The sequence below is a fragment of the Crocuta crocuta genome, unplaced genomic scaffold (genome assembly GCF_008692635.1).
Source record: "Crocuta crocuta isolate KB4526 unplaced genomic scaffold, BGI_CrCroc_1.0 scaffold84, whole genome shotgun sequence".
Taxonomy (NCBI): Eukaryota; Metazoa; Chordata; class Mammalia; order Carnivora; family Hyaenidae; genus Crocuta; species Crocuta crocuta.
In genome coordinates, this window is record NW_027530213.1 from 1921146 (window position 1) to 1935711 (window position 14566).

At 51.0% G+C, this 14566-nt stretch overlaps 1 long non-coding RNA gene across 1 annotated transcript; it reads right to left on the minus strand.

Moving 5' to 3' along the window:
* Positions 1-858: 858 nt before the first annotated feature.
* Positions 859-3054, minus strand: LOC144232564 (uncharacterized). Its single transcript, XR_013335449.1, has 4 exons — positions 2838-3054; positions 2595-2754; positions 1440-1523; positions 859-1055 (listed from the first exon to the last, which is right to left on the minus strand). It is a non-coding gene; the product is annotated as an uncharacterized LOC144232564 (long non-coding RNA).
* Positions 3055-14566: the final 11512 nt, after the last annotated feature.

A 14566-nucleotide genomic window follows, 5' to 3' on the forward strand; every position in this document is an offset into this window, starting at 1 on the left:
AGAATCTAACCGGATTCAGCAAGAGATGCTGGACCTGACTCAGCCCCTGACTCACTTTATGGAAATCCATGTGTCTAAGTCTAACATCTGGGATTCTTAGGGTTCACTAGGATTTCTGCAAGTGGCCTTTGGGTCTAAGTTTCAATACTGATGAAAGTTTCCCATTTTGCCCCACACTTAGAGTTGAAATCCAACATTTGGACTCAAAGATACTTGGTTGGGTTTTTCTTAAACAAACATGATCCAGAAAATTGAAAAATATAGGCACACAAACTTACAAAATATAGCTATTTAACAAGTTGGTGTTTCTGAATAGTCTTTAAAGGGCCCTTTATGGCCGTGTGCAGATAACACTTAGCAGCAATGTCCCATAAACTGGGAAGGGTACATTGTGTAATAAGTCACCATCCCTGAGCGTTAAGAAAATGACTACTTCCGTGATAAATGTGCCCCCGTCCCTTTGTATGTAATTTGAGCAAATGATAAAAGTAGCAATTAAGGTTTAATAGGAAATATTTACAAAACTTTTTTTTTAAACCAGTGCCAATATATACAACGAACAGTCTGTATATCTATTACCTTCAAGATCGATCTAGTTTGCTTTTATGGTAAACATATGGAAACTTGCTCTACTTCAAAGATTTTTTTTTTCCCTCCTAATGAAGTTTTTCATTAACCAAGGCTTTATTTTGGTTGACTCATTCTTGCTGTCACCCAGACCAGAAATGATAGTTTTCTCTCAACAAAACATCTCTAATACAAACAAAATCTAAACACTGGTGGGATAGCTCTGAGATTGTACTTGTGTGTTTCATGTTTTTTAAAAATATTTATTTATTTTTGAGAGAGAGAGAGAGAGAAAGAGAGAGAGAGACAGAGCACGAGCATGAGCAGAGGTGGTGGGTACGGAGAGAGATGGAGACACAGAATCCGAAGCAGGCTCCAAGCTCCGAGCTGTCAGCACAGAGTCCAACACGGGGCTCAAACTCATGAACCGTGAGATCATGACCTGAACCATAGTTGGACGCTTAAGAGACTGAGCCACCCAGGCGCCCCTGTACTTGTGTGTTTAAAGAAAAAGAAAAAGAAAAAAATAAGGTAAAAAGGAATGTTTCTGAGATCCTAAGCATAATAAAAATCTTCTGAATTCCACTGCACTCTGGGACACAACTGGCTAATTAAAAACTGCTGCTATTATTTAGACTACAAATTAAAAGTTGCTTTTCAGTTGTCTCTAGGCTTTTGATTGTACTTTCTGGGTTTTCTTTGCTGTAACTTGAATTGTTCCTTATTCAGCAAATTTTCATAATAAATATAATACTATCCTGCAGCTTAAAAATAATTCCATGTGAAACTAAGGACAATGTTTTCCATATGGAAGGTTTTCGAGGAATAACTACAATGAATACTAGGTTGTTAAGATCAAAGAACATTCTCACGTATCTGATTCCTGTTGCCCATGTTCTTTCAACCGTAAACACCACCTCTTGGGCGTGTGCTCTGGTCCAGGCCTTGAGTCAAGTCTAGCAAAGGAGTTGAAAAACACAAAAGCCACTGAGAGCTTTGTAAACCTTACACTCTAGTTGCTCTCTTGGAAGCAAAGAACATTAAGTGAGTAATACATCCTGAGCTTGACCAGTGGTGTGGACTGAGCCTGTGCTGGGGGTTCTGAGCAAGCACAGGCCGCTTATGTATGCAATAAGATGCTCCCAAGCCCGTCCTCCGCGCTCAAATCATGAGGCTCTTTTTTTCCCAGATGCCAAATATACCTCCAGATTCCATTTAGAAATAAGGTCTGTATTTGGTATGTTCTTCACTTTCACGAGGAAATAAGTGCAAATCCTGGATCAGAGAGCATCTCACTCAATTAACAGAAATTAAATAGCATTAAGACCAATTAGGTCTGGAGATGCTGAGGTTTCACAGAGCTGACTAATACTATCTAGATCTAGACAGTAATACTGCCTAGATCAGGATTCCTGATATAGTGACAGAAAGCAAGTTCAGACTGGTATACGGAAAAGAATTAGAAAGAAAAGAAAAGAAAAAAGAGAAGAGAAGAGAAGAGTGGGGCTTCAGGCTCAGCGGGATCCAGGGTCTCAGATAATGTCACTAGATCTATCTCTCTTCCACCTGCCAGCTCTACCTGCTTCGGCTTAACTTCCGCCGCAGGCAGATGTTCTTCCCGTAGGATGATCCCTAATGGCTCCTGGACCTATAGACAAAGTGATTTCTTACCCTAAGCTCTATTTCAATTTCCCCGAAGAACCCTGGGCCACCTCCGGCCTTTGGCTTTTGAGCGAGCACATCTCCAGTGGCATTTCCTTGTCTCATTCTGCCTCTCTCTCTCTTCCCACCGTCCTATCTCTTCATTTGAAATCAGGTACCCCTTCTTCAAAAGGCATCCGCTCTCCTTGCAGGTGGAGGAGGTCCAATCCCTGTGTCCCTTCCTGGGCCTTATAAACGTGGGTGCTTCAGCCGGGGGTGCGGAAGTACTGCGTACTGGGCTCAGGACAGTGGTCTCATGGGGGAAGGGAGGGTGTGGTTTTGCTCGCAGGGGATATTGGCTATCTCTGGGGACATTTTTTGCTTACCACAACTGGGATGCTGTGACGCATCCCTCAGGGCACAGGACAGCCCCAGCACAGAGAGGTATCCGGGCACCAGTGCTGATGGGAGAGGGGTCTGCAAGGGCGTCGGCTGGGGTGAGGCGCTGGTGACGGTGGCCCACCGTCAGGGCTAGTGTTGTGGCAGCTGTAGAAAAGAGACCCCCTTGCCTGAGCCCACTGTCGGCGTCCAGGGGGTCCCTGCAGAAAGCATCTGCATCTCAGACTCACCAGCACTTGGGGAAGAGCACCGGCCCCTGGGAAGGGCGCGTTGCCTGGATATGCCGCCAGCTCTTACCCTCACCGGGACCTGCTCTCACGCCATTCTCCCCTTCTTATTGCGCTGCCTTGATGTATGCGGGGAGGTGCCCACACAGACTTTAAGTGGAGGGATTTTTGTTTTCCAGGAACACGACCCCTCGCCCACAGCATAATGTGTGAGGCAGAGTTTGCTGTTTCCCTGAAATATCTTTCTAACGAAGAATAGAATTTTAGCTGCGTACGTGCCGCCTAGAAGAAAGACTACATTTCCCGGCCTCCTTTGTGGCGAAATGAAGACACGTGACTGGTTCTGGCCAATGAGACAGCAGACAGAGCCAGGACCCTTCCTGCTGACTGGGATGCGGAAGTGGCGCCATTGAGGACCGTGAGAGAACTCAGCCCTAGGGGTGGCCAAGTGGATGGACGGAAGGACGTGGGCCTTAGGGCCTGGTGGAGTGGACCTGGGTCACTGCCAGGCTTTATAAGAGAAGGAAGGTCCCGCTTTAAACCTCTGTTATTTGGCGTCTCTGACACCGACCTTATCCTACCTGATGGACTATGGAAATCCTTCACCTCTGGACTTTTAACGCCTCGTCTAGACTGATGTCCTTTGTTGTACGTGTGTTCCCACAGCCTGCTCGGCCCTTTGCTGCAGTCGGGAAAGGAAAATCTTCTGGGTCACTCCAGAGAACACGGTTGACATTCACGGTGCCCGAGAACGCCCCAGAGATGCCACCAGGGGTGTGCTGATGCCCAGACCCTGTCATAAAAAGGAAAAAAGCAAAACAGTGGACACAGACCTGGCCCCAGGAGATGCGGGAGGTCTTCTGAGTGATTCAACCCAAGTTAGAGGAGCAGGACACGAACAAACGGGGGAGGGACAGTGTCTGGGAAGGTCCCACGACACCCCCTTCCTAGCAGGGTCGAGCACATAGTGAACCGGGTCGCTTGTTGACCCTGGGGCTGGTCCAGATGCACCTGAGCCTCCATCGCATTCCTGGCGGGCTGGTGTCCGGCTCTCCTCCTCCTAGCAGGCCGCCCAGCTGGGATAGAGAAGCATGGGGCCAAGGTGGGGCGTCTGTCCCCACTCTTCAGTCTCTTTCTGAAAGGCCTGGGAGAAGAAGAGAAAGGAGGTGGAGGGATTTCATTTTCAACTCAAAGAGGCCTTGAGCTCTCCCTGAGTCCTGACACTCTCCCCACCCACAGCCCTCTCCGCCACCCTCTTCCCCTTCTGTCCAGCTGGACATGGCCCAAGCCTGCCATCTGAGCCCCTCCGTGCCAGGTGCTGCCTTTCCCTGGTGATCCGGGCACCCTGCTCATAGCCTCTGCCGCAGCTCAGCCCCCTTCACCTCTCCTTCTGAGAAATCACCCCCTCTGTGCCCCCAGGACAGGATGAACTGCGACTCAAACTCACGATTTCCTTTTTTAAACATTTTTATTGTTTTTAAGTTTATTTACTCTGAGAGAGCGAGCGAGAGAGCATGCATAAGCGGGGGAGAGGCAGAGAGAGAGAGAGAATGGGGCTTCCAAGTAGGCCCTGTGCTGTCAATGCAGAGCCTGACATAGGACTCGATCCCACTAACTGTGAGATCATGGTCTGAGCCTAAACCAAGAGTCGGATGCTCAACCAACTGGGCCACCCAGGCATCCCTCAGACCCAGGATTTAAAAAAAATATTTTTTAAAATGTTTATTTATTTTTGAGAGAGAGAAAGAGTGAGAGCTGGGAGGGCCAGAGAGAGAGGAAGACATGGAATCAGAAGCAGGCTCCAGGCTGCTGGAGCTGAGCTGTCAGCACAGAGCCTGACATGGGGCTTGAACTCATGAACTGCAAGATCATGACCTGAGACAAACTCGGATGTTTACCCACCGACTGAGCCACCCAGGTGCCCCCAACACACCCAGGATTTCTAATTCCCAAGATGTTCCTCTCTTACTCCCTCCCTTGCTTTTTTCCTGTTTCTCCCCCACTGTCTCTCTTTCTCTCTCTCTCTCCCTCTTTCTCTCTCTCTGTCTCCATGTACCACAGTTCCTTTGGCCATGAGATATTTGGGTAATATAGAAATACAGAAAGTTTTGACCAATAGCGAATATGGTCAAAACTGAAGATGCTTAATTAGTTAATTATTTTTTTAGTGGAGAAGAAAGTCTAGTGTTCCTTTTTTTTTTTTTTTTGAAATGACACTATAATAAAATGCTATGATTAAGAGCTGAATCACAGCTGTTTAAAATAAGTTTCTTTAGCAGAGCCAATTAGCGATGCTAAAATTACCTGCTGTGTTCTCCCTGAGTGACCAAGAGGTTTGGAAGCACAAGGTCCCTGAGCAGGAGAATGAGACATCCACAGTAAAGTGTTTTTTAAGCGGAAAAATCCAGGGGCCCCTGGGTGGCTCAGGTGGTTGAGCGTCCAACTCGTGATGTATGCTCAGGTCACGATCTCACAGTTTTGTGAGTTCAAGCCCTTCGCTGGGCTCTCTGCCTTGACAGTGCAGAGCCTGCTTGAGATGTTCTCTCTCCCACTCGCGCTGTCTCTGTCTCTCTCAAAGAAATAAACAAAACTTAAAAAAAAATAAGAGGAAAAATCCATTCTCAAAAAGTGCACAGCCAACGAGTGGGAAAGGAGTATCATCCTGAATGGCAAAAATGCTTCTCCGAGCTGTGGGGGCGCATGGGAGCCTCAGGAGGTTATATCGAGGGAGGGGCTCCGCATCGCATCTGCAGCGCTGGGGGGGCAGCGGGGGCTGCTGGGGTACATAAGCAAAGGGGGGCTCTGCCCAGCTGAGAGACGCATTACCTCGCTCTCTAGAAATGGCTATTACCCACTTAATCCCTGGCACACGGTGCTGATAATGTACCAATTAATGACTAATTAGGAAGATTTTTTCCAGAACATTAGGTTTGGGAAGAAAGACTTATTTGAGAGCCATGGCTTGAATCTCTTCTCTTTATTCCTGTGGTTTTCAGCTCAGCAGGCTGCTGGCAATTCTGGCTCTGTTTATGGGGACTCCGTGGCTCTTCCATTCACTTCCTTTGTTAAAGCGGCTCGAGTAAATCAGGCTGCCCTGACCCTGGTCATCCCGGAGCCCAGGGAACAGAATGCGAGCCCTGGGCTCCCACTGTGAGTTGGATTTATATTTGATTCCTCCCGGTCGTGAATGCCTGAATGCTCGCGAGAGCTGGAAAGGAAGGGAAAGAAGAGGTTCTTTCTGGAAGGGAGAGGAAGGGCCTGCCTCAGTTTCTTTGCCCCGTTCCTGCAGTCAGGACCATGGGACCCCACCGTCTCCCACAGATTCCCGGTTGGGAGGACAGAGATGAGCAGAGGAGGGTGGAGACCAGGGAGTGGGGGACCCACGTGCAGTGAGGAGGTGCCCTTGGGGGCCGGGCAGGGGAAGTGGCAAGAAGAAAGTGGAACATGGTTCCCGGCTTTCTGACTTTGGGAAAGGAAGAGATCATGGTGGGTGACCAGGGACCAGCCAGTTGTGGATGGACAAACACTTCTGAGTCCTAAAGAACGATGATCTATGTTCCCCTCAGTCAGCATCTCCGTGGAGCTCCTACTACGTGCCAGCAGACACTGGGACGTGGTGGCGAAAAGCAGATGGTCCGCATGGACTTTATGGTTGAAGACAGAGCCTCTCAACCCCAGCCCTGTTGAGACTTTGGGCGGGACCTTTCTTTGCCATGGGGGGGCTGTCCTGCGCATTGTGGGGTGTCCGCCAGCACCCCTCGCCTCTACCTGCCTGAGGCCATGAGCACAGTAGTGTCCTGGTTGTTCCTGGCCACCAAATTGTCTCCAGACGTCGCTGTCTGTCCCCTGGGGGTGGGGGTGGGGCAGACACTAAGCCCTCCTGACCGCAGTTGGTCTAAGACAAAAGCCAGACGATAAATAAAATACATACGGAAATACACATGTGCTAGATTTCAGACAGCGACAAAGCTGGGGTCCTGGGGAGTGGGTCACTGTGGGTCTCGCTGAGAAGTACCAGTTGAACAAAGTCCCCGAGGAGGTGAGGGGAGCAGTGTCGGTGGGCGAGAGCACTCTGGGTGAAGGAGACCAGGGAGAGGGGCAGGCCTGGCATGTACCAGGCAAGCCTGGAGGCCGTCAGCTGGAGGAGGGCGGCAGGGCCGTGGAGGACAGACTGTGCAGCAGGACTTGACCGACGCACTGGGGCTCGGGGAGGTCTGCGCAGGCAGGGACGGGCCTTACGCTGCTGGTCATCTCACGGATCCGCGAGGCAGAGGGCCAGGGGGTTTCTCTGGCTTCCCCGCTTGGGGTCTCATGGGCAGGAATCAGAGGTGGCCAGCTGGGCTCCTGTGCGAGAGGGAAATCTGCTTCTGAGCTCTTCCGTGTGGTTAGCAGACCCCATTCCCCGGTCTCGTTCCCCCCCGACTGACAGCCTCTCTCCAGCCCTTGCTCTCTGTCCCCGCATCTCAGAGTCAAGAAAGGCATGGCAGACCCTTCTCCTTCTTAAGCCTCTGTTTCTCCATCTGCTGCCTTGTTCCTCTGCTTCCTGCCAGAGAAAGTTCTCTGCCGTCAAGGGCTCATGGGAGTAGATGGGGCCCACCTGGATACGCCAAGCCATTTTCTCTATTTTCAAGTGTGCGCACCTTAATTATATCCGAAAGGTCCCTTCAGCCTGGAAACACAACATATTCGTGGGTCCCGGGGCTTAGGATGTGGACGCTTTGGGGACTGCTTCTCCCACCGCAGTTCCAAAACAGAGGCATGGTCTCATTTGTCTGTTTACGAAGCTTTTGTCAAGTGAGCGCGGCTGTGGGCTTGCCGAGGGGATGACTCCTTTTGCCAGGTTTTCTCAGCGACTCTCATTCACACCCTCCGCGACTTGGCAAGGCATGTATGAGCAACCGGGAACACGTACTGGGCGCCTGGGCTACGTGCAGGCCTGGTGGTGAGGGCCCGCCTTTCCACATTTAGCACGGGTGTCTTCTGTGGAAGCTCAGGGAGGTGAGAAGGTGCCCGTGCCTGAAATCATGTGTGTTTATTTTTTTTTAAGTTTATTTGTTTTGAGAGAGAGAGAGAGAGCATAAGCACAGGAGGGGCAGAGAGAGAGAGAGAGGGTCCCAAGCAGACTCTGCGCTGACAGTGATGTGGGGCTGACCTGATGTGGGGCTCAAACTCCCAAACCCTGAGATCGTGACCTGAGCCGAAATCAAGAGTCGGACGCTTTATCGACTGAGCTGCCCGGATGCCCCTGACATCATGTTCTTCTGTGAAGTTCTTCTTTCCCAGAGCAGCCCCCACACACCACCCAGCACGTTCCGTTCCTGTCCACCAAAAGGGAAACAGGAAGTACCAGTGGGAAGAAGGTGCTTGAGGGGAAGCCCCGGGAGACCCACCAGGCCAGCTCGGGAAAGAGGGAACTTGGGCTTGTCTAAAGCCCCATCGTCTACATTTTTATCACTACTGAAACGCAGCACCTCCGCTCGTGAGTCAAGGGAAAGCACAGAATTTGAACAGTGAGCGAAGCTCCAGGGTAAGTGGGGCAAGTGGTGATGGGAATGGTCCAGCCTAAGAGGGAAGCTATGAGCGAGAGACTGGGGGTTCAAGAGGGAGGGGTTTGGGAAGCTCCAAGGCCCCAGAAGAGATTTGAGCTGAGAAAGACGCAATGACAGCGAGATGAGAAAGCCATCCTGGGGGCTCAAGGTGACACGTTCCATGGCAACCGGACTGAGAAGGGCCAGGTGTACGTGGGTGTGTGCAGCTGTGTGCGGAAGGTTCTGCCGAGTTCTCAGTGCTTGGAGCCTCAGCACTCTGCTTTGGCATTTCTGTTCCAGCCAGGCTCTTCCAGCTGAGACCCGTGACACAGGTGTTTCCATTTAGGATGGAGCGGTGCCTTCGAGCAGCACAGATGTGCGTGCCCTCCCCACCGCCCTGCAGCATAGCAACTGTAAATGCCTGGCAAACATCGCTTCCTGCCTCCACTCCATGCCGTTTACACTTTATTTCATTGTGAAGTTCTAGAAAAGGGAAGTCACATCCAGTGTCAGAGGGCCTTTCAATGGTCGCCTAGGATCAGCAGAGGGATTGACTACGAAGGCGTATGAGAAACTTTCAGGGCCGTGAGACCATTCTACACATTTCTTATCCTGCTGCTGATGTGTTTACATTGGTCAAAGCGCATCAAACCGAACAAATGAACTGGGTGCATTTTACTGTGGGTAAATTATGTAAATATCAATAATATCGATTTAAAAATGCGCCAGAGTCATCGCTCAGGAGAAGGGCGACCGCAAGACCGAGGTGAATTCGGGTCTTGTCACTGATGGCCCTGTTGAGTGTGGGCCGAGTCGCTGAGCTGCCAAGGCCCTGCGTCTCCATCCTCAGGAAGAAGCGATGCCCCTGAGCCTGTCCCAAGGCACGGGGTTGTGCTCGTGCGCTCGCTGGCCGTCATGTGCCACGTAGAGCCGATTAGCGAGCATGGTGTAAATGCTGAGTAGCTTACTCATAATGATGGACCTGTTGGGGCAGGTAGCTATTAAGCACCTACCCGGATGAAGATGGCCCATTAGATACAGGTGCTGAGCTTTTATCTGATGCCGGTTTGATATCTGCACAACAGATGTCCTTTGAAGGATGAAAAATAAGCAAGCAAAGTCAGAGAAATAAGAGTTGCCTTTTCGACTCTAACAGTCTGTGCCCTCCCATTACCGGACAGGGCGGTGAGCTGCCCTGAGGATGTCCCAAGCAGCTCAAGGCGTGATCTTACCAAACTCCTTTTGCCCTTTGATGCCTGCTGCCCCGCCTGAACTGCAGCTTGGGAAGGCCTGATGGGCAGCGCGTGTGCTCACTCAGATGGCCCCGGGTTTGAGTCCCCCTGGACAGCAGTGTGAGAAGACTAGGAATGGCCAGGAGACTGAAGGGGGAGCCCGGAGCACCTGAGGAGGTTGGCTGAGGGATGAGGAGCTGGAGGTGGGGGGGTGGGGGCGCCAAGCCGGGCTACAGAGACTTCTTACTGTCCTGTCTCAGTTCTTCATCTGAAAGGGGGGGACAGCGGTTGCACCCTGATCCCAGCGTGTGGTGAACGTTAGACAGGCTGATGCTTACGAAGCACCTCGAATATCGCTGAGGACGTGAGGACTTGTTACACAAAGTAAAGAAATAAGCAAATGAGCTTATGTATGTAAAAGCCTTAACACGCATTCTGGGACTTTGTTAATGCCCAATTTACGTTGGAGAGGGCCCTTCAGTGTCTTCTTTGGTAGAATTAACTGAAACAGAATTTGGTGTTAAATAGCCAGCGTCGTGGCTGCAAGCATGCAGTGAGCTTCAGGAGATGGTCTTCTGTGCCTCAGGTTTTAATTTTTTTAAATGTGTTTTTTCCCCAGTAGAAAGCCCAGGTCAAATTCACCCGCTCCCATTTTCATGGGTGAAGGACTAGAATCATCAAAAATCGAGGTACGCAAATGTGGAAACCCCTAATTTTCCTTGCAGATAAACCTACCTGTCTCTCTTTTTCTCTCTCTCTCCATACTCTGTACACATATTTATCTACACCCATCCCGAGTCTTGTATCTATCCATCAGTGGATGGAACTCTAGATCCGTATGGATTTATATCTTCATAATGAGGTCCCACGAGGAGAAAAACGCTGATGAGAATGGAGAACGTTAGCGATGGTATCTTTTCCTTCCCAGGGATCTTAGCCACATCTGCCCACAGCCCGCTTTGGCAGCCCTTTGGAAGCCTATGGAGCCCTTCTCAGAATAAGGTTTTTAAGTGCGTGAAATAAAACACACGGGTTATAAAGGAAATCAATGCTATTAAGACACCATCACAAACAGATGAGTTATAGAGTGACCTATGTGCTCTATCAGAAGCAGGCCCATCGCAGGACCCATGGGTACCACCAACTCCTTGGGCCATTTTGAGAAGGTGATGGGCACAGATGACGTTTCCAGGTGTCTGCGACACACGGTGACATGGCATGGAATGATCTGTGATTTTTATTGTTGCCAAGGTCACAAGGACTGCAAACGTCGCAGGGTTTTTGCCTCCATGTGTATTGGAAGGAAATGATGAATTTCATTTAGAGGTGGGTTGGGGATGGGGTGGGGGAGGGGAAAGTAAGGTTTAACCCTTTGTGTTTCCGGGTCCAGGCTAGGAGCCCACCTGCTTGCTTTGGCTCCATGGCGTGTCCCTCTATTCTCCCCCCACCCCTCACCCCCTTCCTTCCTCCTTCCAGAGTGAGGTCTGGGAGGGCAGGGGCGGTGTCTGCACCGATCCGCATGGTCTCCCCGGGCCAGAACCCCTACAAATTGTGCTCTTCCTAGGTGTGCCTAACGATGGACTGCTTCTCTTCCCAAGCACGTTAGTGTTTGTACTAGATGAATGTGTCTCAGGACACAGGCACCTCATTCCTTCTAGAAGGCAAAAGAGAAAGCTTGTGGCTGTTTCCTTAGAATCTCACCTGGTGCTATTTGGACATAAATGTCTTCTAGCCCCAGATAAGAGAAAGGCCAGAACTGATTCTCCCGCTGCCACGGGGACGGCACAGGTCCCTACAGAGGGTGACGGGCCCGTCCCTGGAATGATGATTGAGACCCCCCCCCCCAAAGCTGGCTTACTTAACCTGCTTTAATAATGCATGGTGCTGCTGAGGGTAATGAAGGTGGTGCCAGGGTGTGGGGGGGGGGAGGGGGGCCAGGCTGGAAGCGGCTGTCACGTTGCCATGGCAGTGGCCAATCCCAGATGGGGATCAGACCTGCTCTCTGAAGGAAGCGCTTTCTGCAAAGTCTTCTGAGGATGTGAGAGGCTGTCTACCTGAGCATAACGCCTATTTGTTGCAGCGAATTTAAATAGAATCTATCAGAGGTGTGGGGGGAGACACAGAGAGAGGCCTTATCAGAGAGAGAGAGGAGAGAACAGAGAAGAGCCTGGGAGAAGCACTTCTGGAGCCATTGGTGGTGTTAGGAAAAGACACATTTCTCTTTGAACAGGTTTGTGGCCCCTGCTGGGAGTATACTGATGCTTCTCTCTCCTTGCTCCTCTGCTCTGAGTATGACCAGGAGGTTTGGCAAAAACAGCCAGAGCGAAAGCTACCTCTGGCCCACTGCACCTGAGGCTGGTCTCCTCTGTCATAGGGCTGCTATGTCCAGTTGCACAGGTTGAGTATTGCATCTGGCACCCAAAGGCGGGCTCCATGGGGCTGAGCTTGCCTTTGCTCCGCACACAATCTATGAGCCCTGATGAGCACCTGGCCTACCTGGAGAAAGGGGAGACTTTCCTAACACGGACAAAGGCACCGCATGGCTAAATCAGCCTGTTCCCTCCCACTTTTTCCATTTTGTAACACGGAGAATGGGGAGGCTATTAAAAATATATTTACATGCAACAGTGACTTCCTCTCCTCCACCTCCTACCTTCGACTCGGACAGAAAAGGCCCAGTTCCTGAGAGGCCAACAGCAATGTGCAGTGAGTCACAGCTGGTCGCGGGGTCTGTGGAGACACCAGATGTATCCTCGGCTGCGATGTCTCAGGGTTGCTGGGAGAATCCTGCATCCGGAAGCGACGGACATCAGCCCTGTGTTAGGAGCTCGGCTGATGCCTCAAACAGGAGGCTTCACGTCTCAGAGGCTCAGTTCGCTCATCTGTACGACGACAGGGAGCTGACAGTTATGGCAGCTTCATGGGGAAGGTTGTGAGGATTCAAAGAAACGAAGGATGTGGAGGGCTTGATCTGCAGTGAGTGTGCACGTGTGTGTGTGCGCAGAGCCTGACAGCCCAGGTCTGTGTGTGCATGTGCACACGCGTGTGCACACCTGGGAACACGGGGGCTGGGGAGCCCTGAAATCGCCGGGCTGCCCTTGAGCCAAGTCCTGGTCACAGATAGATACACTTGTGAGGCTACAAGTTGCTGTCCGGTCACCGAGGAAACTTCCCTTTGCTGCAGCTGCTGTCACCCCCAGGCTGACCTGACCCCGGCTCAGGAAGGGGTGTTTTCCCTTCCTTCCTCCCAACGGGGGTGCAGAGAGCAGGACAGCTGTGGAGGAAACCGTCATGTGTGGTGACAGAGTGAGGCAGCCGAGGGGTATTTCAGAGTGAGCGGTGGGGATGGGCTCTTTCGAGAACGAGCCCCAAGAGTTACAAGGGGAGGGAGCCCTGATTCTGTTTTTTTTTTTTTAATTTTTAAAAAATGTTTTATTTATTTTTAAGAGAGAGATAGAGACAGCGTGAACAGGGGAGGGTCGGAGAAAGAGGGAGTCACAGAGTCCGAAGCAGGTTCCAGGCTCTGAGCTGTCAGCACAGAGCCTGAAGCGGGGCTCGAACTCATGAACCATGAGATCATGGCCTGAGCTGAAGTTGGACGCTTAACCGACTGAGCCCCCCAGGCGCCCCCTGATTCAGGTTTAGAAAAGACCGTGCAGAGCTCCCAGTTGGTGGGGAACGGATGGTGTGAGGCCCGGAACATGAGCAGAACCACCCAGAAGGTCCTGGAAGTCTGCGGAGAGAGATGTGGAGATGGGGGTGGGCGGCAGTGGGTGGGGAGGCGGGCAGGAGGGGCAGCTGTGGACACCTCTTCCAGCAGCTGGCAGCGCCAGGCGGCCTCAGTTTTGCCGATCAAACAGGTGCAAAACCACATTTCCTCACTGTCTGTGTTTGTGGTTTCTTGGTCACAAATGTAATATTTTTTATGTTTATTGCTTTTGTTTCATCTTCTCTGAAATGTCAGAGAATGTATATAATCACATATATATCTGGGGCGCCTGGGGGGCTCAGTCAGTGAAGCGCCTGACTTCGGCTCAGGTCATGATCTCGAGGCTCATGAGTTCGAGCCCCACATCGGGCTCTGTGCTGACAGCTCAGAGCCTGGAGCCTGCTTCAGATTCTGTGTCTCCCTCTCTCTCTGCCCCTTCCCTGCTCATGCTCTGTCTCTCTCTCTCTCACCCTCAAAAAGAAATAAAAACATTATTTAAAAAAAAAAGCACCACAACTGAGTGGCTTCAAATGACAGAAATGTATTCTCTCACAGTTCTAGAGGCTGAGAGTCTGAGGTCAGTTTCTCTGAGCTGAAATCAAGGTTTTGGCAGGGCTCTGGGGGGCCGTCCATCCCTTGGCTGGTGCGGTGTCTGGTGGCCCCTGCAGCCTCTGGCTGGTGACCCCGTCCTCAATCCTCAAAGCAACATGGAGCTCTGTGGTTGCACGGGAGCCCCGCCTTCTTTTGGATCTCCCCCTGCATCTAGGGTACATCTGGCTGACCCAGGATGGTCTTCCATGTCAAGGTCCTTAAATGAATCCTGCTGGCCACATCTCTTCAGTAGGATTCACGGATTCCAGGGACTACGATGCAGACATCTTTGGGGGTCAGTATGCAACCCACCACGTGCACCACTTCCTTGCTGTGTGTCTGTAGGCAAGTTTCCTCACCTCTCTGTGACTCGGGATCCTCATTTTTAGAATGGAGATAATCCTAGTACCTATATCATGGCCATGAGGATTAAGTATGCAGGGCCAGGCACATAGTAAGTGTTCAGTAAATGATAGGTATTGGTATTACTTTATTATCATTATCATTATCATGCTCTTTAATTGTGTCAGGTGCATGCTAAGTGCTGGGGATCTGAAGATGAAGAGACTGTGTTCTTGTGCTCAGGAGTTTGTAACCCAGTGGAGACACACAGATGCCAGCAATCTCTGATAGTGAGCTCTGGCCACCATAACAAAGTACCGCAGGCTGGGG